The sequence below is a fragment of the Zingiber officinale genome, chromosome 3A (assembly GCF_018446385.1).
Source record: "Zingiber officinale cultivar Zhangliang chromosome 3A, Zo_v1.1, whole genome shotgun sequence".
NCBI lineage: Eukaryota > Viridiplantae > Streptophyta > Magnoliopsida > Zingiberales > Zingiberaceae > Zingiber > Zingiber officinale.
In genome coordinates this window covers 162,876,127-162,886,850 of record NC_055990.1, presented here as the reverse complement: position 1 = coordinate 162,886,850, position 10,724 = coordinate 162,876,127, and the positions used below count along the sequence as shown (strand labels likewise).

At 40.6% G+C, this 10,724-nt stretch overlaps 1 long non-coding RNA gene across 1 annotated transcript; it reads right to left on the bottom strand.

The window, feature by feature from the left end:
• Nucleotides 1–676: 676 nt before the first annotated feature.
• On the bottom strand, nucleotides 677–1,134 carry LOC122054221. The gene is made up of 2 exons (XR_006132605.1): nucleotides 1,035–1,134; nucleotides 677–935 (listed from the first exon to the last, which is right to left on the bottom strand). It is a non-coding gene; the product is annotated as an uncharacterized LOC122054221 (long non-coding RNA).
• Nucleotides 1,135–10,724: the final 9,590 nt, after the last annotated feature.

Sequence of the window (10,724 nt, the reverse complement as noted above, 5' to 3'; positions counted from 1 at the left end):
GCTTTTCATTATGATAACCTTAAATGCTTAGGAAATTAAGCCACTTACGATGATGCACCTGTTAATATTTGCATTCTATACTTATGTAGTGATCATGTTTATGTATATGTTTATATGCATGTCTATGTAAGGATTATGTTTAGGTTTATGTACATGCTTATATTCAAGCCTATGTAGTGATCATGATTATGATTATGTCTATATTTATGGAATGAAGTGATTATGAAGTGATCGATTCAACCTTCTTCTGTGCTCTTGTGTCTGCGCGAGAAAATTTCACTACAAGAAAAAAGCTAATAGACAACGCTTTTAAAACGTTGTCTTTGTGCCTGAAAAAGCGTTGTTAAAGGCACTGTTGTTAAAAGTTTGCTCAACGACAACGCTTTTAAAGCGTTGTCGTTTGTAGCAAAGACAACGCTTTAAAAGCATTGTGTATTTTTTTTTGCAAAAAACATCATCTTTGCAACGCTTTAAAAGCGTTGTTGTTTTTGGCAAAGACAACACTTGTGCAACGCTTTAAAAGCGTTGTCTTTTTAAAATAAAAATAAAAAAAAAAATATATTTACAAAATCATTTTTTTATATTTACAAAACTATTAATTTTCTTTTACCATGTCTAGATTTGAATTTGACATATAAAATAACATTAATTAGCTCAGCTAATGATTTCAAACTCGTACCAAAACAATAGAATTCAATTATAAAGTATTAGTATTTACAAGAGAATTCAACTATACACAAAAACTAAATAGTTCTGTTTCAAAGTAAATAATGACATTCGAATTTAAAACATATGATGACAAAGTAGATAGTTCTATTTCAAAGTTCTGGCAGTTTCAGTGCACCAAATAAGATGTATGGCAGCCTTAGCCTCAAAGTTGTAATCTAATAAAATGTTTGAGGACTTGATAGCTCTGTGAATTATCCGAGGATTACCTGATACAAGAAATAAGATTGACAAAAATTTCTGATTTAATGTATGATTTATTTCAAGTCAACAAAGCTGAGTGGAACAAGAAAGAAAATAGAAATTACACTCCTCATGAAGGTATGTTATTCCACGAGCTGTCCCAACAGCGACCTTAACCCTCTTGGTCCATTGCATTACTGCTCTTCCTTTTCCTGCAAAAGCAATGCCAGATAGGATTGGAATACATGCATCACTAAATATAATTTGATGGTAGACTTTGAAGACCTGTGTGAATTAACTTGGTCCCGAAAAAAAAAGAATAAAAATCATTACTCACTATGGAGATGGTAATAAAGAGTTCTATTGGGCACATAATCATAGACGAGCAATCTCTGATTCTCTGATACACAGTAACCTACAAGAGAAACCAAATGGCGATGTTGTGCACGACTGATAGTTCCAACTTCAACTTTGAAATGGTGCTCTCCTTGTGTATCAACTAAAATCTATATAATGGAAGAGACATTTAATCAAACATTTGATGGGCATGAGTCAATAAAATCATAATGTGTGTAAATTGAAACATAGGAGGTCAAATTAATACAAGCACTTAACATTCACATGAAACATTATTCAATATGAAAGACAACATGAAGAAAAACATAGAACGAAACCTAAAGCATGAAATGAAATCTACATAAAGCTCTAAAATAGCAAAGACTCAATCAGAATCTAATGATTTTATCATTTTGAGTTCTCACTAAAAGAACTACATATGATACAAATCCAACTAACTAAGCTAAAAACATCCTGCTATTGTAATTTAGAAACGTGAATTCTATTGCAGGATCAAGAAGAACAGGAGCAAATCTCCTTCATTTAAAATCAATAAGAATACAAACTAATTTTCGAATTACCATCATAAGAAAAATTTTACACTTCTCAATGTGTATTGAGTCAATGTCTCAGCAAGCAGTCAACTCAAGCACAATAAAATGAACGTCCTATGATGAACAAAGATTTCCTACGAGCACAGATGGTATAGATAACTAACTTCCTGAGAAGCAAGATAACAAACATATGAGCATCAGGCGAACATGCATGGATTCTAATTCACATAGCACATCTTACTATATCAAAGGAAACAATGCATAGTAGTCATTGTTGTACCCCGAACACCAAAAGGCAGGGGAATTAGTTTTGACTTCACTTACCGAACAAGCAGCCATTAAAAATCATGGGTAAGATTCGCAAACACCAAAAATCAGTCTTGCTAATACCATAATTCAGAATATGTAATCACAGATAGAGAACACACACCAAAGAAAGGAAAACAAAGGGAATGTCAAGTACCTTGCTCCATTATCACCTAGGCCATGAAGCCACATGACAGTGGCCAAATGCCTTCCCTTGGGTTGAACCACATGGGTCCTTCCGAAATCAAATGCCCTGGCAGAAGCCTTAGCAGCTTGATTTCAATCCAAAAGCATAAGATCAATCAATCCCCACTGAAAACAAGAGATCGAAAGTGGAAGAAACAAAGGGAAGCAAACCTGAAGAAATCGAACTGCTCCTGTAGTTCATCTCCCTGATAGCCCGAAAATCCCCTCTCCCGCCAAGCACTCCCCGGATTCTATTAACAACGTCTGCACACCCAGCACACCCTACCTGCGAAAAGTAGCACCAAACACATATATCCATTAATTAAATTCATCGGTAGAGACTAGGCACACAGAAGCTGAATAAGAATCCACTAGGAGATGTTCCTCGTATCAACCAAAAAGCCAACTTTGAAGGACACGGAAAGGACGGGGAATAGCTAAAAGGAAATAGCCTTTCGGACCTGAGGTAGAGAACCCGTATGATGCATCGATGTGCTTCAACCACATGGCGTACAGGTGAGGTGGATGCTCGGAGTCGTCGTCGGTGCTTGCTGCTGTCGCCGCTGGAATCAAGAAGAAGGGTGGGCTATGGAGGTCCGGCCGGCGGCAGTGAAGAGAAGAAAGAGCTGCCGACCGTTGGTGAGGAAGAAGAGACGGCCGGCGGTGGGAGGCTGCGTGCCCTAGCCGCGCGAGAGGAGATGTCGCGAATAGAAAGGAATCACAGCACCGTGTCATCGCATGGGTAAAAGGAAATGAAGTTTTCTCCTCCTTTAATCTGGGCCGTCCATATTGTGATGAAGATGGATGAAGATCCAGCCATCAGATCTTGAGATAAGCGGTCTAGATCACTTAAGATTGAGATGATAACTTGACAGTAGACAACGCTTTTTAAAAATCGTTGTCGTAGACACTAAAAAAAAACTAATAGACAACGCTTTTTACAAAGCGTTGTCTTTGACCAATAAAAATCACTAATAGACAACGGTTTTTAGAAAAGCGTTGTCTATTAATAACAGAATAATGAAATAGACAACGCTTTTCACTAAAAGCGTTGTTAAAAAAAAAATAGACAACGCTTTTTAAAAAAAGCGTTGTCGTTTAAGTGTTGTAGAATCCCAATTTTCTTGTAGTGTTTGTCCCAATATATTGACCAATCGATTGGGGAGCCCAATCGATCGGGCGATCGATTGAGGAGCATTATGTGTTTGCGATTTCACTTCCCAATCGATCGACCGATCGATTGAGTCAGCCTTCTTCACAGCACACCTTCGATCGATCGGCTGATCGATTGAACCACATTTCAATCAATCGGTTGATCGATTGAACCACAGTTCAATCAATCGGTTGATCGATTGACTTCCCTTTAACTTGCTTAACTCAAGCCTAGGGTCTCCAATTCCAACAACCGGTCAACCGTGATCTGTTGGAACTTCTCATGCCTAGCATTCGGTCAACCTTGACTTGTCGAGACTTTTTCGCCAAGTGTTCGGTCAATTTTTTAACCCACTTGGACTTTTCACCTCATGCCAAGTGTCCGATCAACCTTGATCCACTTGGACTTACCATCTCGTGCCAAGTGTCTGGTCCTCCATGACCCACTTGGACTTCCACCAGATGTCCAATTACCTCGTGTCAAGTATCCGATCAATCCTTTGACCCACTTGGACTTCCTAACACCAAGTGTCCTGTCAATCTTGATCCACCTGGATTTCCACATGTCTGGCTTCACTCACAAGGTCTTTCCATCTGCCTAGCTTCACTCACTAGGACTTTCCTTCTGCCTAGCTTCACTCACTAGAGCCTTCCATCTGCCTGGCTTCACTTACCAGGACTTTTACCTAGCTTCACTCACTAGGATTTTCACCTGATCACCAGGATTTTCCCATTGCTCGACTTCACTCACTGGGACTTTCACCTGCCTAGCTTCACTCACTAGGTCTTTCACTTGACTTTACTCACCAGGATTTTCCAACTGCGTAGCTTCACTCACTAGGTCTTTCGCCTGGCTTCACTCACCAGGATTTTCTATTGCCTAACCTACAGTTAGGACTTTCCCAGTCAAGTATCTGGTCAATTTGACCTACTTGACTTTTCTTCACATCAAACTGGTCAGTCTTTGACCAAAAGAAAAATATATCAACAATCTTCCCAATCAGATGATTACATCTTCAATTTTCATGTATTGCCAAACATCGAAACCCAAATATCAAGACTCAAGTTTGAGCCAACTCAAGCTTAGTCAATCTGGTCAACCTGAACCAGGGGGTATTGCACCAACACAACCAAGCCACCACCACGATACGTTTATAAGTACGCATGCAGATATGTTCAAGTTATGTTTATGTTTACACTAATATTTATGTTTATATTTATGTTTATGTTCATGTTTATGTTTACTGTAGGACTGTTGCGATCGGCTAGAAGGGGGGTTGGATAGCCTGCAAAAGCAAAAACTCTTCTCGAATTTTTAAGCTAATACTTGCATAAATAAAGCAAAGCAATAATTAAAATCATAAAGAACAAGGCACAAGATATTTATTTGGTTACAACCGATGTGGTTGTTAATCTAAGGAAGTTGAAAGCACTAGAATACTCCTTCAAGAGGAGAAGCCTCTTACAACGTTGACGCGCAGAAACAAAAGCTTAACTAAAACTCTAAAGCATACAAGCGTTGAAAATGATTACTTGGAGTTCGTTGTTAAGCTTCTGGACCAAAGCTATATTTATAGCCTTGGTCGGAGTGCCCTGAGGGTTCCAGGCGCCCTATGGGGGGATAAAATTTATCCCCCAACGTTTAGGTCGAGATAACTCTCGATCTGGTCAAAATCAATGGTCCGGGGGCCGGACTAGTAAAGTCAACCCGTGTTGACTTTTTCATCCGGGACCACTGCTCTAGTTCGGTTCGGCTCGGTCCGGGTCTTCTACTCCGGATCCGCTCGCTTGGGTGATCTCTGCCATCCGGAAAAGGGCTCACCCGAACCCAACTTCCGGTCTTCTCGAGCAGACTTCCCTCCGACTTCTCGTCCCTCGGAATCGTCGCGTGCTTCCTTCTCGTCCACCAGCGTACTCATTCGCAGTCTTCGTCCCTCGATCGCACCCCGTGCCGACCTTCTCGCTAGCTGCGTCTCTTGCTCCCCGAGCAATCTTCCGCTCCGGCTTCTCGTCCCTCGGAACCACCGCACGCTTCCTTCTCGTCCGCCGGCGTACTCTTCCGTAGTCTTCGTCCCTCGGTCGCACCGCATGCCGTCCTTCTCACTAGCTGCGTCTTCCGCTCGAGTACCTGTGCTCCTAAGCTCCTGCACACTTAGACACAAGGTTAGAGACACACAGGATCTAATTTAACTTGTTGATCACACCAAAACAACCTTGAGGTTCAAACATTTACACCTATGCCTATGTACATGCTCATGATCAAAGTCTATCATTATACATAGATCCATTTTCATGCTTATATTTATGCTCATGTTTCTTATTATGTTTATGTTTATGTTCATATTTATACTTATGTATATGCCTATGTACATGATCAGGTCTATGTTTATTATATGTTCTTATGCTTATATCGACCCATATGTTTGTGTTCACATCTAGGATATGCCAGTGATCAGGTCCTAAGTTACCTAGCATATGTTTTTCCTTAGTATACTAGGTCATAGATGCTAATTATTGCATAACATAGTTTTGAACTTGCTGAGTCTCTCGACTCCCAGACTTTAACCTTTTTTTTCAGACAGGTGGCGTTGACCAGTGAGCCAGCTCGGAACAATGACAGTACAACCCAAAGACCTTCCAGTTTAATTTCCGCATTTAGCTATGTTTATTTTCTTCGAGCCGTGTATGTAATTTTATTTGAACTGAAAACCTGCTATGGAAGTATGAGCAAGTGACGTCCGCAGTTTATGTATTTTCTTAAAAGTTATGGATAAAAAAAATCTGGGGCGTTACATCAAGTGCGTCGGATCAGAGGACCTTGAATACATCTTGCAGGAGGTTCATCAAAACTCCTGCGGTAGTCATCCAGGCGGCAGATAACTGGCCCTCAAGATCTTGTTGTCCGAATATTTCTAGCCAACATTACAAGAAGACACCGCTCGGACGGTTGTCACTTATTTGTCCTGCCAAAAGTACCAGAATATCCCGCACTGACCTACAGAAGAGTTGAAAGCTATTGGTACCCCAAGGTTGTTTTGATACGATCAAACAAGTTAAGTTAAGTCCTGTTGTATTTAACCTTGTGTGTAAGTGTGCAGGAGCTTAGGAGCATAAAAAGTCGAGAAAAAGACGCAGCTAGCGAGAAGGACGGCACGGGAGAGAGCCGACGGGCTCGGTGCGTCTGAGGGACAAGGTGCTATGGAAGAGTACGCGAGCGGACAAGAAGAAGGTGCATGACGTTTCCAAGGGACGAGAAGCCGGAGCGAAAGGTTACTCGAGAAGGTCGGAAGTTGGGTTCGGGTGAGCCCTATTCTGAATGGCCGAAATCACCCAAGCAAGCAGAGCCGGAGCTGAAGACCCAGACCTAGCCGAGCAGAACTGGAGCAAAGGGTCCGGACAGAAAAAGTCAACTATAAATACAACATTGGTTCAGAAGCTAAAAAATAACAAGCATTCTTGTATCAACACTTGTACACACCTTAGTTTTCATTTAGCTTCTCATTTTCTGTGCTTACATTGCTGTAAAGAGACTTCTCTGTCTGAAGGAGAAATTAGTGCTACTCTATTCCTTGGATTAACAACCTCCCCGATTGTAACCAAGTAAATCATCTGAGCTTCTGCCTTTTTGTCTATTCAATTATTTTTATGCAAGTGTTCTTTTAAGTTCGAGAAGGGTTCATTTTTGTTTGATTTTATGCAGGGCTATTCAACCCCCCTTCTAGCCGACCAACGGATCCCAACAAGTGGTATCAGAGCCAGGATGCTTTTAGAGGACTCATCGTCGATCGAAGCACCGAATCAATGTCCGGGCCGACCATATACCCACCGAAATTCGAGGGGAAGTTCGTTAGTTGGAAAAAGCGAATGCAGGCATTCTTTAAAATCGACTTTGAATTACTTTTAATAATGAAGTTCGGGTTTGTAGCACCCGAGGGTAAGGAAGAATACCAGTGGATGAAGAAGGAGCAGGCTGACTACGTGGCAATCGATAAAGCAGAATTCTATCTGCTGAGCGTCCTTCTGTGATAAGAAGTCAACCAGATCGGCACCTACAACTCAGTAAAGGAGCTTTGGGAGAAGTTCCTTAAGCTACACGAAGGGACGTCTGAAGCCAAGCTCGCGAAACGGGACTTACTTTGCAACTAGCTCACCAACCTACGATTTAAAGAAGACGAAATGATTGCACACCTTCACTCGAGGATAAAGGAGCTCATCATTGGCCTTTCGAATCTCGGAGAAAAGGTAAGCAACCGAGGTTCACTAAGGTACTCTCTTAATGCATTTTCTAGAAATATAAAATGAGCATCACTAGTAGGTGCCTTCTATATCTCTAAGGACTTAGAATCTATTACGTTAGAAGAATTATTTTCAACTTTTGAAGTGCATGAATCGAGATGTGCAGGTACGAAGGAGCCGAAGCACAACATCGCCTTCAAGGCAACGAGAAACAAACATGAGTCAGAATTTTCTCTTGATGATGAAAAAATGGTAACGATGGTAAGGCATTTTAAAAGTTATTTAAATCAAGAAAAACTAACTATCCGTAGGGTAGAAAGAAAAGGACAATCAGATGCTACCACTGTAATGAAGAATAGCACGTTAAGGATAACTGCTCTAAGCTAAGGAACAAGGATAAAGGAAAGAAGTCTATCCAAACGAACAAGTACAAGACTTTAAAAGCGACATAGGATGAAACTGTTGGACCCCATGGTAGTTTTGATGTGATCAACCAAGTTGGTTAGGTCCTGCGTTGTATTTGATTCCTGTGTCTGAGTGTGCAGGAGCTTAGGAGCACAGGAAGTCGAGCGGAAGACGCAGCTAGCGAGAAGGACGGCACGGGAAGGGAGCCGACGGGCTTGGTGCGTCCGAAGGACGAGAGAGCTGCGGAAGAGTACTCCGGTGGGTGTGAAGAGCGTGCGCGGCGTTCGAGGGATGTTAAGCCGGGACGGAAGGCTGCTCGAGGAAGGCCGGAAATTGGGTTCGGGTGAGCCCTATTTCGGTTGGCCACAATCACCCAAAAGATCGGAGCATCGGAAGTCGCAACAAGCTGGAAACGAAGTCAAAAGAGCTCAGCTGCCAGCTTGGAGGTGCCTCCAACCTGGCTGGAGGCGCCTCCAGCTTGAAGGCGCCTTCAGCCAGGCTGGAGGCGCCTTCAGCCTGATTGGAGGCGCCTTCAACAGGTCAAAATGACCGTTTGCGTTCGGATAGAGTTCTTTCCGCTGACCGAGCTGTGGAGGCGCCTTGGACCCTCGGGATAGAATTTCCAGAGGCTATTTAAAGGCCCCTGGAGCTAGGAATTAAAGAACAACTCAAGCAATCAATCTGTAAGCAATTCCTAACAGTAGTTCTGAGCAATTAGAGTGTAAAAGGCTTCTCCGCCTTCAGAGAAGGAGAATTTTCTTAGTGCGTTTTTCACTGCCCTGGATTAACAACCTCCTTGGTTGTAACCAGGTTAAATTCCTGTTTCTGCTTTTAGTTTCTATCTTTATTATTTTACTACTGCGTTTATTCTGAGTTGAAATCCGAGGAGGGTATTTTCGTTTTTGTTTTCAGCAATTCACCCCACTCTTGCCGGTCTACGCTGCACCAACAGAAACGTCGTCCGAATCGGAAGTTGAAGCTTTCTACGGACTTGCATTAATGGCAAGTCATCAAGAAGATGAACACGAAGCAAGCTCGTCCGAAATGAGCATCGAGAGCATCGATGAAGGGGGATCTACATCGGAAGAAAACAACAGTTCAGGGAGAGCTATGGACAACGAGATCGATAAGGTAAGTCAGGTACGATCTCTCCTACTTGACAAGTTGTTTAAGTTTGTTAAATTGTTACTAAAGATTGTTGTAAATTAAAAAAAGAAATTAAAAAATTAAAAGTAATTCTAGCAAAATCTTGTCCATTAGAAGAGTTTGATAAATTAAAGCTAGAAAATGATAATTTACAAAAAGAAATAAAAAACTTGAAAAGTCATACATGTACATATAGTACAAGAAGATATAATTTAAACTGGTATTTTAAATATCATAAAGGATAAATTAGAAACATTTCAAAGAAATATGCCCCTAAGAAATTCATAATTAACCCAGTTGGTTGGAACCTATATTGGGTTTTAAAGTCTTGTTTAACCTGAACTTTAATTAGACTTATCACTTTCAGTGAAAAAAATTAAACGTTTGAATTTTTTTAAGGTCTAGTGCCTCGTTACAACTTAGAAGCTAAATATTGAGATAAATATTTAATTGACTAACTGATAGAGTATTAAAATTGAAATTCGAGAATGCTCTAATAGTTAATTAAATATTTTACAGTACCCTTAATTTAGATTTTTTTTTCTTCTTAGAAAATTTTTACTTATAAATAAAAAAAAAGGCTTAAGGTTTTTTTTAAGTATTAGCTTTAGTTTTGATAAATTTCTACAAAATTAGGTTTTGAAAAATTTATTTAACTTAGAAAAATTTCTCATTTTTTTAATCTGTTTAACTTAAAGTTTTTAAGTTATTTTATAAACTTTGCTTTACCAAAATTTTATACATTGCACAAACTTGTTTTTAATTTTAGAAAATTTTTCTGCTTAAAATTTTCTTCTTAAATTTTTTTTATAAGTTTTTTCAAAATTATTTTAAACTCAGAAGTACCCTTAGATTTTATGGTATCCCATTTTTTATGTGATCAAAGGGGCAGAAGAGAAAATTAAGTCTAGGGGAGGTGACTTAAATTTTTTAACTTCTTGCACATTATTGTAAAATTTATTATTTTTTACTTTATAGTACTTTATGTTGGTTTACCCTAACTTAACTTGGGTTGCTCACATCAAAAAGGGGGAGATTGTTGGTACCCAAGGTTGTTTTGATGTGATCAAACAAGTTAAGTTAGGTCCTGCTGTGTTTAACCTTGTGTCTAAGTGTGCAAGAGCTTAGGAGCACAAGAAGTCGAACAAAAGGCGCAGCTAGCGAGAAGGACAACACGGGAGAGAGCCAATGGGTTCGATGCATCTGAGGGATGAGGTGATGCGGAAGAGTACGTGAGCGGATAAGAAGGAGGCGCACAACGTTTCCGAGGGGCAAGAAGCCGGAGCGGAAGGTTGCTCGAGAAAGTAAGAAGTTGGGTTCGGGTGAGCCCTATTTTGGATGACCGAAATTACCCAAGTGAGTAGAGCCGGAGCGGAAGACCCGGGCCAAGGTGAGCAGAACTGGAGCAAAAGGCTCGGAACCTGATTTTTATCATGTTCGACGTGGATGTTGACCGACTTGTCGAGGATAGAATTCTATCCCACTACAGGCGCC